The sequence below is a fragment of the Etheostoma cragini genome, chromosome 16 (assembly GCF_013103735.1).
Source record: "Etheostoma cragini isolate CJK2018 chromosome 16, CSU_Ecrag_1.0, whole genome shotgun sequence".
NCBI lineage: Eukaryota > Metazoa > Chordata > Actinopteri > Perciformes > Percidae > Etheostoma > Etheostoma cragini.
Genome location: NC_048422.1, coordinates 20,465,893 through 20,484,528, shown reverse-complemented (window position 1 = coordinate 20,484,528; position 18,636 = coordinate 20,465,893). Strand labels below are relative to the sequence as shown.

The following is an 18,636-nucleotide window of genomic DNA, read 5'->3' as shown; positions in this document are numbered from 1 at the left end:
CGACATCGTCCATGCAGGCTTAAGTCAGGCGTGACAACCTCCTTGGCTCCATTCACTAGAAGAACTGCTAAAAAACTTCTAATCAGGCCAGTTTGCAGAGTTTGAAGTGGAAAGCCTGCAGTCAGCAGGTTTACCTCAGTTGAACTAAAAGAGCTTAAAGGCTGCTCCGCCTCTGGAGACTATATTCCAAACTAATTCTAACAAAACATCACATGCCAAAATCGTGGAGATCATTTCACATGACAGATTAAAATATCACTATAGACAACAACAACAACAAAAAAAACAAGTGCAATGTTGTCCAAATTTTAAAAAAATATATAGCCTGGGCTACATAAAATATAACTTGAGATAAGTTGAGAAATATTCAACAGGCTGATGTTCTAGAACTCCAGATCGTATTAATGTTAGGTCTGAAAAAATTAATATTCAAAAATGCGCTATGCCTCACTGCAGAAATACCCCTCGGATTACGTTGTGTTAACTTTTAAAACAATCATCTTAGTTTAAATTTGAAGGAGAGAAAATAACCTTCCTTTCCTTCTTTTAATTGCATTGTGGGTGATTCGGATACCAGCGAAGTAGTTTTAAGAGTTTTTTGAACGTGTTTCTGACAGAAGGCAGTGATGTGTCTGTTTCTCGGTGATTTGTATTTGACACTTGAAACACATAAAACGACATCAGCAACGATCGCTTGGTTGACTTTTTACTTGGTCTTAAAAACGAGTTTTTAGAAGTGTGGGTATGAGGTTAGGATAACTTGTAAAGTGAGCGTTTTTCCTTCTTTTTTTTTGGGCTGCGTTCACATTCACAGACACGCTCTTCTTCAGTACAGCGACGGTAGGTTTGAAGGCTGTGACAAGGCATGAAGGAAATTCCAGTTCCCCCTGTGGGCACCCACGGGTGCCCGCTCACACAGTAGCAATCTGCAGTTTGCAAGAAGAAACGTTCCCAAGATGTCTATCGGTGAAATGATGCAGTCCCCGCTCAGCGGAGGACTTCCGGCCATCTCTACGTTTCTGCAGCCAAATAGCGTCGTTGCCAAGGCTACTCGGCTTGAAAAGATAAGGTGCGTTTGGGAAATGTTTGTTTCTGTGTTTAGGCAGATTTAATGACAACATAAACTTATCTTGAAAACCATAATGAATGGCCATTAGAACTACAAAGGTTTCCTAATGGTGCGCGTTCAAGGGCATATTTTAGTGTCATATCAAAATTACAACTCGAGTAAACCAATTTTCTCCACACAGGAATAAACACAGACTCAAGTGAACCGCAAAGATCAAGCTCGGGGAATATCACAAAGTGTTTTCCAAACTGCAGCAGACTTCTTGAGCAATTAAGAGCGTTTGGCTTTGAATGGTAAAGGAAATAGCTTTCCTTGCTGTTAAATGTCACCAGAAACGCGCCCGGGGCAAAAAGTGACCACTTTGTTTTGGTTTTGTGTGCTTACATCCTTCTCAGTTACAACGACTGTGACGTCACACGGGGGCACGGGGTCAAACCAAAGCCTATACTGTAGAAAACTCTCGTTTCACTGTCATAAAAAACAAAATTACCAACATCAATATTGATAAGTGCAAATAGTTGTAGGCCTACTTATTTTTTACAAAATTATAAGTTTTCCTCTAAAACTGTTTTCCTAACCCATCATTTAAAGATGCAGTAGGTAAGTCATGTTTTCTGTGACTGACTTAAAGTTTGAGTAGTGCTACATAAAGCATGTAATAAAAAAAAATAAAAAAACACCTCGGGCACCACCCAGTGCGATTGGCAAAAATCCACCGCTCCCTTTTCCGATGCACCAATCAGGGCCAAGGAAGGTGTCTTAAGGTTGTAGAAGCCACACCAAGATGGCGCGTGTGAATGTGACATAAAAATGACGTAGATCTCGCACAGATATTGAGTGTGCGAGCGCAGGCTTCAAATTCTTTGGCTAAATCCTGGATCTTCACAGCCTACTGCAACTTTAAAGAGTGTTATCTTTATTTAGGTTGCACAATAAAATCTATTTTAGCTTGGTCCACAAAGGTAAATGATATCTTTTTTTTTCCTCTTAGTCAAAAGTAGTTGAAATTATCATAATTGGATGTCGTGAGAACCATAACATTAAGTTTCAACAACTTGAGGAGTTGGCATGAACGTTGGCAGTCTTTTATGAGATGTTTGTGTTTTATGTCAAGTGATTGCTATACTTTTTCTTTTATTGCACCTCCATGTTCTTAATTTCTTTGTATCTATGTTGGTTGTGCAGTATAGGCTACTTTTTGTATGTTCAACTTTTGGGGTTGCTTCGGTGCTGCCAGAAATTCTGCCGGATGCATATCTTTTCTAGTGATGTTCCTTTCGCTTTCTAAGTGTTGGCATTTTAAACTCCGGTCGGTTTCTGAGGCTTGTGCTTGAATGCTCCTCAGATTTCTGCTGGGTAAATCCCGACAGCTAGCTAGAATATCTGTCCCACGCACGACTAAAGCAACTGCTGAATGTACACGTTCCACGAATACAGCGACGCCCATGACGATTGTGATTGCATGGTTTGAAGAAATGCCAATAAACCAGAGCACAACTTTCCCCCATCCCTGCAAGCTGTGTGGACTAGCCAGACCCTCCTCCGCAGCGCCGTGGAGGGGGGTCCGGCAATTGGGGACTAATAAACCCCACAACTGTAAACATGATTTTTTTTCTTTTTTTTCTCACTTTCACAAATATGTATCTTGGTACATTCACACACACAGTTCTTTTTACACCACTTTTAAGTTGGAACAAACTTTAGTCACAAGTACAAAGAAGTGTAGTGTGCAGGAATTCCCTCAGGTCAGAGAGAAAGCTGTGTTTTGAGGACCTTCTAAGCAGCCTTTGCCTCATGGCCTCTGACCCCGGCCAGTCCTCTTTGGTGAAGAAGCATAATCCACCTTACATGGATTTAAACAAACAATGTAATCCATAACACTCGGCCATTGGGCACCTTCTCATGCAGGTTGTGAGCCCTGCTGTTGTTCTGACTGCGTTGCTTTGGGTGGGTGATTTGTCTCACAGACTTTATTGTCCTTTGGCAGTAGGAGCGGGTTTTCAGTGTAATTTCATGTTTGTGGAGATTCAATTTAAAGGGTAGTACACTATCTGGGGAGGTGTGCTCTTTGTGGTTCATTTAGCTAACTCACACACCTGCATTATAACTTCAGTGTGAAGATGTGAGTGGGAAACGTAGTTGTTGTGTGTTGCAAGTGCACAGCCCGGCTGGCTCTGTGTGTGCTGTAGTACAGCTGTGTTTGTGGCCCTTGCACCTCTGCCCTCGCCGGCCTCCCCGCAGCTTCAAGCCTCACTGCTTCGCCCCCCCTCCCCCCCTCCTTCCTTAAAAAAGTTCATCAATATTTTGCTTGACCTTTGACTTGACCCGCGCAATTAAACAATGGGATTTTGGGTACACTAAATGGCCAGGCTTTGCTACAGAGGGCAGACTAATGAGAGGATGTCGTCTTTAGTTTAAAGTTCAGTCCAGAACGCAGTGGAGCGGAAAAACAACCCGACGTTCCGTTAAGCTGCCTCACGCAAACTTTCAAAGCAGGGGCACTTGGAATCAGACTGGGCTTTCCAATGTAATTTACCTTCACTCATATAACCCCGCCCATTCACCTCCATCCACCCCTCCAAGTGTATCTTGCTTGGGTTTTCCTTTTTTTCTGTTTTCTAGTGGCATTCTCTTCCAACCCACCTCTTGTAGTAGTCTATGCGCAACAAGCACAACAAACGTTTTGCAGGTTTACGGAACAGTAAAGAGAGGAGGACCCGCTGTCTGAAAAGCAGGCGGTGTGTGTGTGTGTGTGTGTGTGTGTGTGTGAGAGAAAAATGTTTTTTGTGTGTTTAGCTGTGTTATTGATGTATTTTTGCCTCGGTCTTGCCAGTGTTGCTTTCTCAGTCTCCCAGCTGGAGTAACAACTGACTGCCGAGTCCCTTTTTATTTAAAAGGCTGACAGTGGCTTATCTTGACCATTATTCACACAGGTAACAAAAACAACAACACTTAAGTACATGTACTTAATTATATTTGGAGGTACTTTTACTTTTATTTTTTTGCCATTTTTTAATTCTTCTTAACTAAATGTCAGAGGAAAATATTGTAAGCTACTTTTTTATTCTACATTTATTTGACAGCAAAAGTTACTAGTAAACTTTGCAGATTAATATTTTACGTATAAAATCTATGAAAAGATTATCAAATGCAATGTATTGTTATGGATTACCCAGTGGTTCCAACCTTTTGGAAAGAAAGCAATGTCTATCCTGGGAACAGTAGGCCTATGTAAAGTACTTATCCAGATCCAACTCCACATCAAAATACTGTTAAACATTGATTCATCAGTGATATAAAATAAATAATATATAGTGATATATGTATATATATATATATTGTATATTATTGTTGAAAAAAACACATATATATATATATATATATATATATATATGTGTTTTTTTTCAACAAAAAAACAGGAAAAGGTTATAGTCTACAAACCAAAACAAAAGCAAACTAACACAAAACCTTAGACACCACAGGTATATTCTTGGCTGATTAGAGTATTTTTAGTTTCCTCCTTCAGCAGATGAATGTGAAACCAGCCTACTAGCGTCAAACTGAATCCACATCCGTCTGCACAGTGAAGCTCAAACATCCAAGTCAATTAACGAGCGGCGAATACCAACTTTCACCAAATGTAAAATATTTCTTCCTCAAAATTGTATCCCTGGGAGTTTGGAAACATAAACCTTAATTACAGAACATGTACTTTGAACATTGAATAAATAAATAAATTCTAAAAAGAACTATGTATCCGGGGTTGGGTTACAGGTAGGCCGGCACGCTATACGGGAAAAATATGAATCACAATTTTTTTTCAGCTTAGAATTGATAACACGATTCTCTGCCACACATTTTTTTCTCACACAGTGTAATGTTTATTGCACACATGAACTATGACAAAAAAGAAACTGGCAGGACCAAACAGAGATTTTTTTATGGCACCTATAGCACGTTGCTCATCGCCATAAACCTGTGAACATAGAGGCTTCAATGAAGAGAAGAGAGAGCGTTGCAGCGCTTGGGAGAGCTTTAAAATTTATTTTATATAGTCTGTTTAAAACTCCCAGATAAAGTAGTAGCGTTTTTAATGCAGTTGGCTCTTAAAATTTAATGAAAATCCAAGTAATTAAAAAACAATATTTTTAATAATCAATCAATTACATTTTTTAACAAATGATTGTGCTGGCCTAGTTAGAGGGGAATTAGTATTATAAAAGCCTAGCTTTGGCCTCATGATAAGGACATAGATGACATTTATTAATGATTTCTTAATTTAAACCAATTGATTTTTTAAAAACAAATTAAAAGCCAAGCGATGAAGCGACAGTTCTGCACTCTGAGGCAAGAAGGAAGCTGAGCAGGCGCCGCGCTGCACTTAAGTGATTTATTAGCTGTATGTTTATGTAGTATAATGGAACGGAATCTATTACTGCCATAATATTGTCACAATGGAAATGTGTGTTTTGTTACGGTTATATATCTGTATGCTGGTAATGCTATTACTAGAGCTCTTCCCCCCACTATATAAACACACACATGCGTACACACACACTCCGACCCTATGGTGGCCATACACATACTGGCTCCATCTCCATTCATTGGATCAATCTTTCGAGGAACCTCCTCCCTGAACAGCAGACTCAATATCTTTCGCTCTAATAATCTCTCTCAAACGCTGCGTGTGGCTTTAGTGTCCCAGAGTGCTCTACGCACGAGATGGCTAGTATAGGACTCGCTGTATGACCACACATACAAATACACATACTGTACGCACACATAAATGGCAGTTCAGCTGGAATATTCCTCCTCCACAGCAGATACGTTTCTTACATCACCATCTTGGCAGCTTGAAATCTGCTCTGCTGCATCATCTTTCATGATAAAATAGATGCATTTGCTTAACTTGCTAATGAGCACGAGGGGATTTTCCTTCATTCAAAGCCCAGAAATAGCACCTGATGTGTTGGATGAAGGGATAGACAGCATGAGAAATAGTAATGACAAAGGACTGAGATGAATGAATTTGGGAGAGGAGGACCCGCTGTCTGAAAAGCAGCAGAGGGAGGAGGGGTGTGTGTGTGTGTGTGTGTGTGTGTGTGTGTGTGTGTGTGTGTGTGTGTGTGTGTGTGTGTGTGTGTGTGTGTGTGTGTGTGTGTGTGTGTGTGTGTGTGTGTGTGTGTGTGTGTGTGTGTAATAGACAAGCAGACACATTATGGGATTACGAATGTGATTTTGGGCTAAAGGGAGGTTAGAAGACCTGGCTGTGTTGGAGTGAGAGGAGAAGGGGAGTGATGACCTACGAGTCCTCCATCCAACCCTGGAGGAGTTTCACGCTAGGGCAACAACGACACTCAGAGGGGAGCGGTGGATGTCCAACAACAGAGTCAACAGATTCCTGAAGACATGAACTACAGAAACATGAAATATTTGACAGAAAATGTATCTTGAAAATAAGGAAATATGTCCTTATTTGGCCCATTGTGACGACAGTTTAGGAGTTTCAGACGAGATGATTTGCTGGTGGCTCTGTGCTCACTGGCACTTTGCCCAAGCAGCGGGTTCATTACCACTGAATCAGTTACAGTAGACTGACACCCAGACTTCAACCCGTACACATCTCAGCTCTGTGGAGTCCGCCCTCCTTCTCTTCTTTGCCAAGATGGTTTGAGACCTCCTCTCTGCTCTTTGACCCCTGAAGCAGTTAAAAAAAACGTAAAAGTGCTGTTAGGTTGTGTGTGCTTTATCCACCTTGGGGTTCGCTTTTAATTCCACTGGATTGTACTATTTTTGTGAGTCAGTGTAATTGATCTGCTCATTTTGTAAAAGGAAACGTTCAACAATTTGGTAAAATGCACTCATTTGCTTTCTTTCTTCCCCAGTGTACCTCATACTTCTCCCCCATCCTCCTACTTTTGCTAGGACAGCACTTTATTATTCTTACCCAGAGTCAGACAAAGTTTTTGTTGCCCTTCCTATGGCTTTTCATACAGGTTACTTCACTATAACACAAAGTGAGCTTAGTTTATGGATATCTATGAGACCAAGAATGTAATGGCTGGTATAACCAAACAACATGTACAGAGGAAATGAAAAAAAGGTCCAATTAGAGCACACACAGCCATGTTCAATTTTAGTTCTGTTCTGTTTCTCCACCGTCTCCAACTCTAAAAGCTAAGCGTCCCATGGACCAGAAGAAGAAGGACGTGACTTTGTCTCTCTCTTGCTACGCCAACCATGTGCTAATTTAAGTTAGTTAGCTGCCTCAGCTTCATATGTACCGTACAGACATGCAAGTGGCATGGTCTTTCTTCACATTTTGAGCGATATCTTTCATGAGTACATTGTGTGGATGCATCAAACAATGTGAAAAATTCCCTTTACTGAAACTTAACAACAACAGTGTCTACCTTTTAAAAAAATGTCTCATAAATGAAGACATATTCAGCTGGCCCTTTCAAAGGGCAACAATGATTGAGTGCAGCAATTGAAAGAGGAAGTAAAGAAGGTCAAAAAGTGATCTTTATTTTCTTAAGAACCCTTCCCTCTGCTATTAACCAGTGGTAGTTTCTTAACCTTTTTAGTCTTGAATCAAGGGCCTGCTCAGTTGAGTTCCCCCCCCCCCAAATGGAATTAGACCAAAATTACAGCATGAGGTCATGGCTCCCTGGCAATGAACTCAGCAACTAAAAAGGGGTTAGCCAAAAAGCTTCCAAATCTTTGAAGAGCATGGCTTGGTATAGAAATAATCATAAAAATAAAGTCAATTATATTTACTGAAGTATGTCAGAGCATGTTAGGGCCAGAAACCTCAAAGTGGGAGGACTATAGCAGGAGTTTTATGGAAGTGGCCAGTTTCGACATGCTTGTGTTATTCCCAAAGGAACTAAAGATAGCTGGGCTTTAAAGTACACATAAAGACATGTGTGCAAAAATGACATACACACATAGTGCCTTTATAAGTTAAAGTTTGTTCAGATAGGTACCTAAAATATCAGGTCTGTTTCATTGTTTTTACAATCACGACCACTCGCCTTCTAATTATGTGATCTTGCAAAATGGTTGCGGTGTTGTATGAAGTTTATATTGTGAGGACGGCAGCGAGTAAAAAAAACACCAAAGTGGAGGAAAACATCATCACGGTTCTCAAATTGGTGTAGGAAGTTACAACTGAATTCCAAACTTTACACTCAGCTGGTGTATGATAGCTGCGTATGATGCTGGGAAGCTGTGTTTGCGTCTGGTTTTTAACATCTTTCAAGTGCAGGTTCCTTTGCTTTGCTTGCGGTTCGTCTTTGTCCAAAAGCTTCACTTATGGTGCTTTTAAAACTAACGTCCTGGGGCATCATTTTAACCACCTTCATATGGAGCAGACCCTCTCTACACAGCAATGCAGCTGCGCCTTACAGTTTTTTCCAATTGCTAAAACACAATTTTGCAAACTAGGCTTTTTTTTATCAAAACATGTAACAATTCCCATAACCACACAACCAAACCGCAAAATACCTCGTATCCTGCAAATTTGAACTACCAAAACTACATATACATTGCATTATCAAAATCAAACTTTTGCACCACGCTTTATTCATATTTCCAGATTTCTGCCTGACCGACTGCACACTGTTGGGTCTAATAAAAAGCACTCACATCTTTAGTATGCTTTGCCAATATACTAAAATAGTTCAAAGAAAGTTCTCATGCACGGACATATTTGCAGATAGACACACATGCTGTTGAAATATTTTTCCACCAAACAAGTCAGTGAAACATATGCACAGCAGATATATTTACATTGGACTGAATACAAATATGCTCACAAAAAATAGTAAACTGAAAAAGAAAGTGGCAGAAAAAAATAAAAGAGGCAAGAAAAATAATTAAACTGCATTGTGGGTCTTCTATTGTTGTTGTAAAAATAAAGTGCTCACCTGTGGTCTTTTCATAGTGCTTAGTCCCTGAGTGAAGTTGTAACCAGTAACCAATGAGGTCATTTGTATGGCAGTGTATTGAAATGACAAACATGTTTGGAGTTTAGCAGTTTGTTTTGAAGATGTAAAAAAATATGTACTGTATATAAATTAAAATGACTTCATATCAGGTTGTTGTGTCATATGCAGAGAACCATGTTCAGTGCATTTAAAAAATGCCATTTTGAATTGCAAAATGTGTGCAAAGCAGAAAATGTGTTTAGACTTTTGGAGACTTGAGAAGAGGTTTGGCTCTCTTTGTGTCCATTTAAATAATCGTGCAATGCATATCATTTCAGTGTGTTAGCAATTGGAAAAAAATGCTAACACAAGCTAATGTTGAATTTTACATTAAGAAAAACAACTGTATTTGTTGGTTTGGAATTGACCTCATACTGTATCTTCACAATAATAGAAATACTCATTCTTCAGCTGTGAGGAAGAATGTGAGTCATCATTTGTGTAACATTACTTCCACAGATCTAAACAATTACTGGGTGTTAAATTTAAAAATGTTATAATGCAACTTCTTTATATAACTATTGCAACATAATCTTATTTGTCATATACACACTGCTGCAAAAGCTCCTTAAAATTTAAGTGGATTAATTTAATTTAAGTGAGACAGTTGGAAGACCTTAGTCAGGAAGACCACAGACAAAATATACTCTGGGGCTTTGCTGAGTAATGGTAATTAAAATAATTTAAAATAGAATTTGGTCTGAAGTGGGAGTCATGATTGTAATGAGACTTAAAGAAGTAAACAACAAGTAATGTGAGCAGGCTGTTTTGGTGTTTTTCTGTTCATTGTAAGCGGTGCTTTATTGCACATGCACCGAGCAAACAACCTCCAACAGAGATTTACAAAAAAATTGCAATTACAACATTTCCCTTCAACCCAATAACTCACTATAATGGGCCAGCAGCCAATAACTGGCATGAGTGGGAAAAGCAAAACAGCACTTGATCCATTCAAGGTGTGTGTGTGTGTGTGTGTGTGTGTGTGTGTGTGTGTGTGTGTGTGTGTGTGTGTGTGTGTGTGTGTGTGTGTGTGTGTGTGTGTGTGTGTGTGTGTGTGTGTGTGTGTGTGTGTGTGTGTGTGTGTGTTGCAATGACATTTCATGGTGATATCAAGCATATGACTTAAAGCATCCTAAAGATTAAAAACAAAATGTTGAATACGCTATACTAGATGAATTCAACCTGGAAAGTGTCAGGTGTCACACTGAAGATGACTGAAGTTGTCACAGGACCTTTTACACCTGAATTTCAATATAACAACAAGAAGCTGCTGAAATTCAAAACAGACATTCTTAAAATCAAATGCGTTCTGGTGAATGTATTGGAGCACATTTCTTTTCTTAAAGTAGCGTTTAATATGTAACGTTGGCATATAGGCTTAAATGTAACATGTTTATTTAGGTAAAAGTTCCGTATTCTACCTTCAAAGTTCTCATAATGTCATAAAATACTTTTAAAATAGTGCTTCGCCAATTAAGCATTGCACTTCTATAACATAGTCAGACATATGATTGACAGCTAAAAATGATTAAGATGCCTTTTCTTCCTTGCCAATAGCTGGCGCCTACATTAGCCACAATGCAACTAGGCCATTAACAGTTCAGTCAGAGATTTGGGTGTGTTGTGCTAGTAGTGGCTAATGTTTTTCTATAGAGAGGCGAAGACCTTCCCCTTACAATGGACCTCCATGGGACTTTAACTTGGAAAAAACATGAATGGTAGTTAATGGGGAAAGACTAATCATTTTTTCTCCATTTGAAATGAGCCATCAAAAAGTTTCAAAATTAAAATAATTCTGGTAACACTCCTCACTCAGAGTAACATTAATAACACTGGATGTGCTTTTGGATAGGGGTGCGCCAGACAGATCCTTAGGATTAGTATCAATCCAAACTTTGAAAATTAACCCAAAAAAAGCTAACCTTTTTGCCACAACATAAATATATTATAAATAATTAGTAAAAAACTAATTACATTATTTACAGGCAAATACTGAACTAACTAAAATGCAAAGGAATGTAAAGAACATAATGACCCAAACCTTCAACAATAAACTGCCCCATTGTCAATATTGAACAAAGAGCTAACTTAAGTGCAAAGGAACGTAATTGAATTGCCGTGTTGCTGAAAGATGCTGTAGAAATAAAGTTGCCCAGCCTTACCACCTCAGCCTGGCAGTCAGTCATCAGGGCATATAAACAACTGGCAGCAGCTAGCAGGGCAAGCTAGCTACCGGCACAATCGAGACAGGGTAGGTGAATTTAAACAATGTCTGAGTAGTAAACACATCTTGTTTTAACGTAAGGACCCTGTTCATGTTACATAGACATTTTAATTGCATTGTGTGTCTGTAAAGAAGCACAAAAGCACTCTAAAACATGCCCCAACGACTGCCATTTTAGGTTTTTAAGTGAAAAGCCTTAGCCATAGCTGCAGATACTCAAGATTGCCGGTACTAATTCAGGTCGAGAGACATTAATTGTGATAAGTGTGGGTGGCTGATCTGTTCGCCACACCTCAGTCAGACTCACATCCAGCGCACTTCCTTTTGAAAAGAGATTGGACAAAGCATGCTGCATGCATGTGAGCAATCACACACATGCTGTAGATTACTCACAACCTGATGTTGATTGCTTGTTATCATGCGGGACGCGTCATGAGTTTGCAAATTCTTTCCTATGAATGAGAATCTGGCTTAGATACACCACCAACCACGTCCTGCTCTTTGTCTCATCCTGCATGTACAGCTTTAATGACCTCAGCTGTAAAAACAGGGCACGTACTCATCTCCTCCGCGCCCTGTCCTACGGCAGGTCCCTGGAGGCCCTTGTTGGCCAGGGGGAGTTTGTAGTAGTTGTGGGGACCCAGGTGCTGGGTTTGAATGAAGCTAAATAACTTCAAGGTTCACTTGGTTGAGCGCCGTAAGACATATTTCAACACTTCCTTCACTCTCTCCCTCTCACTCTAGGTGGGTGCGCCTCCACTGTATGTTTGTCTAAGGCAGTGTGAGAGAGTGAAAGTTTGTGTTATTCCTCAGTGCATATCAATCCTCCTACATTTATGCAGCCAACAGGTGTCTTGTTGAAAGAATGAATATCAGGAATGGAGTGTTTTCTAACGCCATTTTTAGAGCAAGAAGAAGAAAAAACAAACAAGCAGTGAAGGGGTGAAAAGAAATGTTATTGTGAGTAAGTGTGAGTAAAGTAGTTAAACACTCCATTCTCTCTCCCTCTGCCCCTCAGGCTCCATAAAATGGCAGTGGATAGCAGGCCGTCCCTGCGGAGCATCACTAGGATAAACACACTCATGAATGGCCTGCATTGAGCCGGGGCTGGAAGGGGATGCTGGGGAATACCGAGGTCACCGGTGGACCCCTCCTGCCGGGTAGAGGTCACCACACTGACCGCCCCTCATAGCAGCCAAAGACAAGGAGGATAAATTCTTTGGTAAACCCCTTCTCCACTCCTCCACTGCCATCAGCCCTTGATCCCTACAACCCTCCTTTCGGCATCCCTCACGAGTGAATTGATAGCCCCACGAATCCCCCTGCCCTGCTACTGAGAGACAGTATTATTTGTTTAGACTGGGAAAGTCATTTAGCATTAACGAGAGAGTATCAATCTGTCAGGCTGTTTGTCAGCTTGAGCTACTCTGCACTGGAATCCAGGTACAATAGTGGAAAGTACTTTCATAGGTATATATCCTGAGCTAAAGGACGAGTTCAATAACAAACTGACAATTTACTTCAACTGACAACATGATCACAATGTGGTGGAAGATGAGTGTATTTGACAGCTTAAATGTCAGGGTTATTGAGTCTAGTTGACATAAGACGAGGCTGTCTTACTTCCTGGTTCAGCTTGGATGAATGGGACTGCAGGTCAGGTTTGTCTACTATTTGATGCCTACAGAAAAGTCATACTGACAAGTAAGAATAGTTTGGCATTGTGGGAAATACGCGTATTCAAAGATTGATACCACTCTCTCTACTTATACAGAGTGTCAATGACTGTAGAAATAATGTTAGTGAGCCGTAGAGGTGCTGAAAGGAAGATTTATTTTTATCATTTAACTGTTTCCCCCTGCTTCCAGTCTGTAAAGCTAACCCCAGTTTGTGCCTCAAGATGTTCTGAAGGTATTTTCAGAAACTTTGAAGACTATTTAACCTTTCTTGGGCTTTCTAAGTTTTCAGCACATGCAGATGCTTAACACTGCAACTCAAATTTAATAATATACGATAACTGTAAACCTAAACGTCAAAGTGTCAAACCATTTGGTTGATGAGCCGATGGATTTAAATAGTTTGCTGCAGCACAACTGTTTCGCCAATGTGGTAGCGAATACAATTTGGAAATTAAGATATTGAGTCATAATCTGTTCCAGATAAATCTCATTTTTGGGGTCCATCTTAAACTTTATTTTTTCCACATAAATATCTATATTTACATTCAACTATATAAGTATATATTTTTATAAATAATTTGAAGCTTAGTTATGCCATTACATTCCCAAGAGGATTACTGTTGCATCTTCTTATTTAGGAATGGGACCTGCCTCTTGATCTCATCCATAAACTAATCTCAACTCTTATTAGACTGTACTTTTAGAGCCATAGGAATAGCACCACAAATTGGTCTGACTCTTGTAAGTAAAAAACAAACAAATAACAGTAAAATTCCCCCTAAAACTGACCTAGTCTATTCAATTGTTGTATAAGTAGGAGGAGGGTTAGAGAAGTCTGTCCCCAGTACGTGGGGAGGAAAGGGTTGACAGCTAATAAAAGACCAGCGTTCAGAGGCACAGATTTATGTGTTTGCTCTGTGACATCCTAGCACCATCCAACCAGCACTGTATTTCACCTCTCTTCCCTCATCGGCACACAGTAACCCTATCCCCTCCGATGACGAGCAGAGAAATGGAAACACGCTGATCTTTGTAGCATATGTGCTCACGCTGGACTGAGAGCACGTCTTAGACCCCCTACCACCTCGTTCCACCTGAGTGCAGAGTGGTGGGAGAGGATGAAGAGATCAAGAAGAGGAGGCCGGTGCGGCCAGTGAATCCGTTAAACTACTGTAAAAACAAGGAGCCGCCGAGGCCGGCAGAAAAGTCCCAGCTTTCCTACTGTGTGCATCCCGTCTGCATGCCGCTTCAGACAACTTCAGCTTGGATTTGTTTGTTTTTGTCAGTTTTAGCAGTTAGAAGTCTCATTCTGGGTTCATGTGTCCATGGTGGGTTCTTTCAGGTGACTTTCAGGACACATAACAGGCTCTTTTCAAAGCAGTTTTTCTTCACGGCTGGCTCTCTTATTGACAAAACTCTCCACTATGTTTATCTGGCACCTACTATCTTTGCTTTTAAATCAAGAACTCGCTCTGCAATCCAGTTTTGTTGAAAGTTTCCATCTGTATTATTCTATCATGTTTGAGTTGGCTGCATCAGACTGCACGGCAATACATGATTCAGTAAAGGATAAACAGCCACTGAAGACCATCCGGGGCATCGTTTGAGAAACCTCTGTGGCTAAGGAAACAAATACAGACTTTAAACAAATGTAGATATTGTTATCTTGGGCTTCACATACAGAAGACCACAATTAGTGAAGCCCTGCATATGTTCAGCATAACTCACCCAAAACATTGTTAGAGAAAGATAAGAACATGTCATTATGTTTTATAGTTAGGCTTTTTTGGTTTGGTTGCTTAATTAAAAAGAAACAAGGACAATACAGTAGATAACTGCATGTCATTTGATTGTAGAATGTTTTTATTTCAGGTTTTCAACTCATTGAATTATTACCCTGAAATGCCCCTACTGTATATATGAAATGAAATAGTTTTAACTGATAACTTGCCACATCATCAGTATCATAGAGTTAGAGTGGCAGCACTGTTTCCTGGTAAAACAGATGTGTTGCCGTTTGGAGAAGTCCGCTTGCATAACAATCAGACTGAATTACCACTATTTGGTGGTGGTAATTAGTCTTGGTGTTCACATTTAAGAGTGTGTGTGCACTGATGGTATGTGGGTGTGTAAAAGCCACTTTTGCAGCTTTGCCATGTACGAGAGGGCAAAATGGAAGCATAAGTGAGGCACTCTGAGCATTGGAGATAAAATGGGAAATAAACCCAACCAGAGTGATGTATCAACTGGGATACATGAAGCGTGTTCAGATTATGGAACTTCAGTAAACACACAAGATGGACCTCTTTACTACTCTGTGAACTGTTGCAATTTGTGTAAAATCGACTAAAAGTGCTGCTTTTTGGACCTTGTGTATTTAGCCTGGGTTAGCAGTAGAATTGCATTAAAATTCAGCCTGTAAATTTAGCCTGTGCTAACACCAGAGTTAGGCTACATGTCAGCAGGTCTGCTGCACCCTGCTGTGCCCGATATGTATCCAGTTACCTGCCAGTGGAGCCGCTTCACATATTCGACAGAGATCAGAATTGGCGGGCATGACCACCCTGAAGCATAGGGGCCGCTGGGCACCCCCTTTGGTGAAGCTGTACTTTGATAGAGGCCCCTGAAAATGTTGCGACAGGGAACAGGAAGTGCCTACTGCCTTGGGAGGAAGTATCAAATAGAACAGCATCTTTATTCCACTTTGGTGAGATCTTGCCAGTTTACTATAGTGAGTTTTACCACTGGCACTCCAGACAAAAAGGAGCTTTCAGCAGGACCTCCCTTGGATATGCAGTGTTTTTACAGTTTCTTTCCTCCCTTTGAGAGAATCAACATTGTTGTTGCACACTTGGTGCACGTTTTCTATCATTATTTTATCAAACCTGCGGAGGGAAAAGAAGGATAAGGGTTTGGTGAAGAACCTGTCAATCTCCAGAAAGATCCTCTAAGACGAGACATAAGACTGACTGCAGTAGATGTTGGGAATTGAACACTCAAATACTCATACTGTATTTCCTCTCACTCCTTTCCCCACCCAGTAACTGTTCTTTTTCCAGGCCTTACCGAGTCATGACTAAGAGGGAAGTTGACAATTTAAGAACGTGTCTTTATAAGGCATTTTCCTCACCTCGACAATGTCATACATAACCATGCACTGTGTGATCATGAAATCAAAAGCTCAGATCCTTAATATGTTGCAGAGGGTCATGGTTTTGTCTTTAATGTGGCTCACATTTTGGCAAAGGCTACATCTAAGAAGCGGGGGGGGGGGGGGGGGGGGGGGGGGGGGGGGGGGGCATGCTTGTGAGTGTATCCTAAAATCTCTGGATCTAATTGTGGGTTGATCTGTTGCTGTGTGAGAAGAGCATGTATGTCAAATATGGAGACAGATTTGGGCAAACTTCCAAACGCCTGAGAAGACACAGAGGAAAGAGGCGGGGCGGCTCAAGACAACCACTTAAATGCTCAGCTCCAGCGTCTCCTTGTTCCTTTCAGAGATCCGAGTCATCTGCCATAGACACTTTTGTGGTTGAGTCAATGAGGCGGAGAGCTGGAGGATGGAGGGGTGGGGGGAAGAAATATACAAACAGAAGGGAATGTTCGGGGGAGGAGACGGGAAGGGTACGTAGAAAAGGAAAAGTGAGGAGTGAATGAGCCTACTTGGGTGGCTTTCAGTGTTGACGTTTTCCCTTTTGAGTGACAAGGCCATCGTCATTGAGAAAATCGATGACATAACGCAGAGGATGCAGACTGAAATTTCAAACTTGTCTAAGGAAGCCAGAGTTTGAACTAGTCCCCTCACCCCTACACACACACACACACACACACACACACGCACGCACACACGCACACAGATAAATGCTTTACATATTGATCTAGACAGGCAAAAGTTTTTCACATTTACAATATTATATATAATATGTTTTATATTGCAATATTTCCGTGTACCGCTGTGTGTTCGTGGCATAGATTGCTGGCAGTCTTTGTTTAGAAGCTCAGGGGAAATGTTTGGGTTCTGCATTGTGTCAGCTGCAGCCGCTGGGTGTGGATTACCTGTGGGTTTCATGATGATGAACGGGTTGCAGGAGCTCGATGAAGTGTTTATGACCGAAAGGCGTTGTTGCATGTAACTAATCAGGCCTGAAGTTGGTAGTCAAAAGCAGTTCTTCTTTGGCAGACCCCCTTCTGAACGGTAATGCGATGATGTCTAGGATGCAAACGGTCAGCGGAGGCTGCAGTGACCTCACACAGCCGTCGGACTCAGAAGTCTTTGGAGGGACCAGGATTTGGGACTTTCCATCTGGCTGAGATGCCATGACTACATGTGCAGCCAATTTTTCTTTGTTCTATTTATTGTTGTAACCTAAGTAGGAGATGTCTAGGTAACCTCTGTACTTTGTTTCAAGTGGACAGAATAATAAATTCCTCTGTAACAAATGGTTTGTTTCAAGCCGCCTGTTATTTTATCATCACATTCTGCACAAGCGTGATGGATAAGCTACGGTCCTCAGTTGTTTGTATATGAGCGAATAGCATGCCAAAGCAAACACATGCTGGGCAAAAAAAAAAATGAAGTGAAAAATGCAGTGAGAGGCAGCGTCATAATTCTGCAGCAGATCCCGGATCTGCGGGTTCACACCGGGGTGAGACAGGCAAGATGTAGAACAAATAAAAACACCTCTGAAAGTCTTCAGCTAAATAAATTATGTGCAAGGACGCGCAAGCTTGCACTTCATGATGTGGTGAAAGCTCATTGTTTCTCTTTGGCTTGTCTGTAGTGCGGTGGCCTGGAGCCAGAGTCTTTAATTCCTCTGTCAAACAGCACTCCATGCATCTCTACAGCTGATACTGTAACTGTAAGTCCCATCATGTGTACTCATCGCCGCCGTGCTTTCACCAACACTGTGTGGATCAAAAGTGCCAAAACATGATGGAGGCTTTGTTCTCCTTTTTTGTTAGCAAGCTCTGATGAGAGGACGCATAAAGAAAGAGAGAGAGAGAGAGAGAGAGAAAGAAAGAAAGATGTAATGGGTCAGAAAAAAAGAGAGAGCAAAACGTTGGCATTACAAAAGGGGAAAAGCAGAATATCCCAAAGCCACTCTTGTGTAGCAGGTCCTTGCAATTCTGAGCAGCCTCTAATTAGGCTAGTATTCAGGGGTGGCATTAGTTCCCAAACTTTTTAATGGGGTGGAAAGCGGAGCTCCTTTTACAGAGAGGGGATAAGTGTAGCGACTGTTCCATACACTGAATAGCAGATGGAGCGATTCTGCACCTCCCTGGGAGGTATTCACTCTTTTACTTCTTTTTTTTCAATTTCATCCTTCTACTCACCCCTTTTCCAATTGCTCTCTTTTTCTTCATTTTTCTCCTCTGTATTCCACACATTTCACTTCAACAGATGTTTTAAGGTTTAAACCCGTTATTCCTGCTTCTAATTTAAATCCACTGATCCGAGTTCTAACAGTAAAAATGTAGTCTTCCGGCCAACGCTAGCAAATTTACAGTGTTGATGATTTATGTTGTCTCAGTAATGAATAAATCAAATGAAATAACATGCGTACGATTTGATTCATTTTTTTTTTCTGAAATGGGGATTAAACATGATGATGGATTAAAAATGAATTCCTGCCCTTAATATTAAAAGTAGGCCTGATAACTTATAGAAATATA

At 40.8% G+C, this 18,636-nt stretch overlaps 1 long non-coding RNA gene across 1 annotated transcript; it reads left to right on the top strand.

Moving 5' to 3' along the window:
• Nucleotides 1-1,705: 1,705 nt before the first annotated feature.
• Nucleotides 1,706-13,071, top strand: LOC117958894. Its single transcript, XR_004659815.1, has 3 exons — nucleotides 1,706-1,833; nucleotides 6,795-6,798; nucleotides 13,061-13,071. It is a non-coding gene; the product is annotated as an uncharacterized LOC117958894 (long non-coding RNA).
• Nucleotides 13,072-18,636: the final 5,565 nt, after the last annotated feature.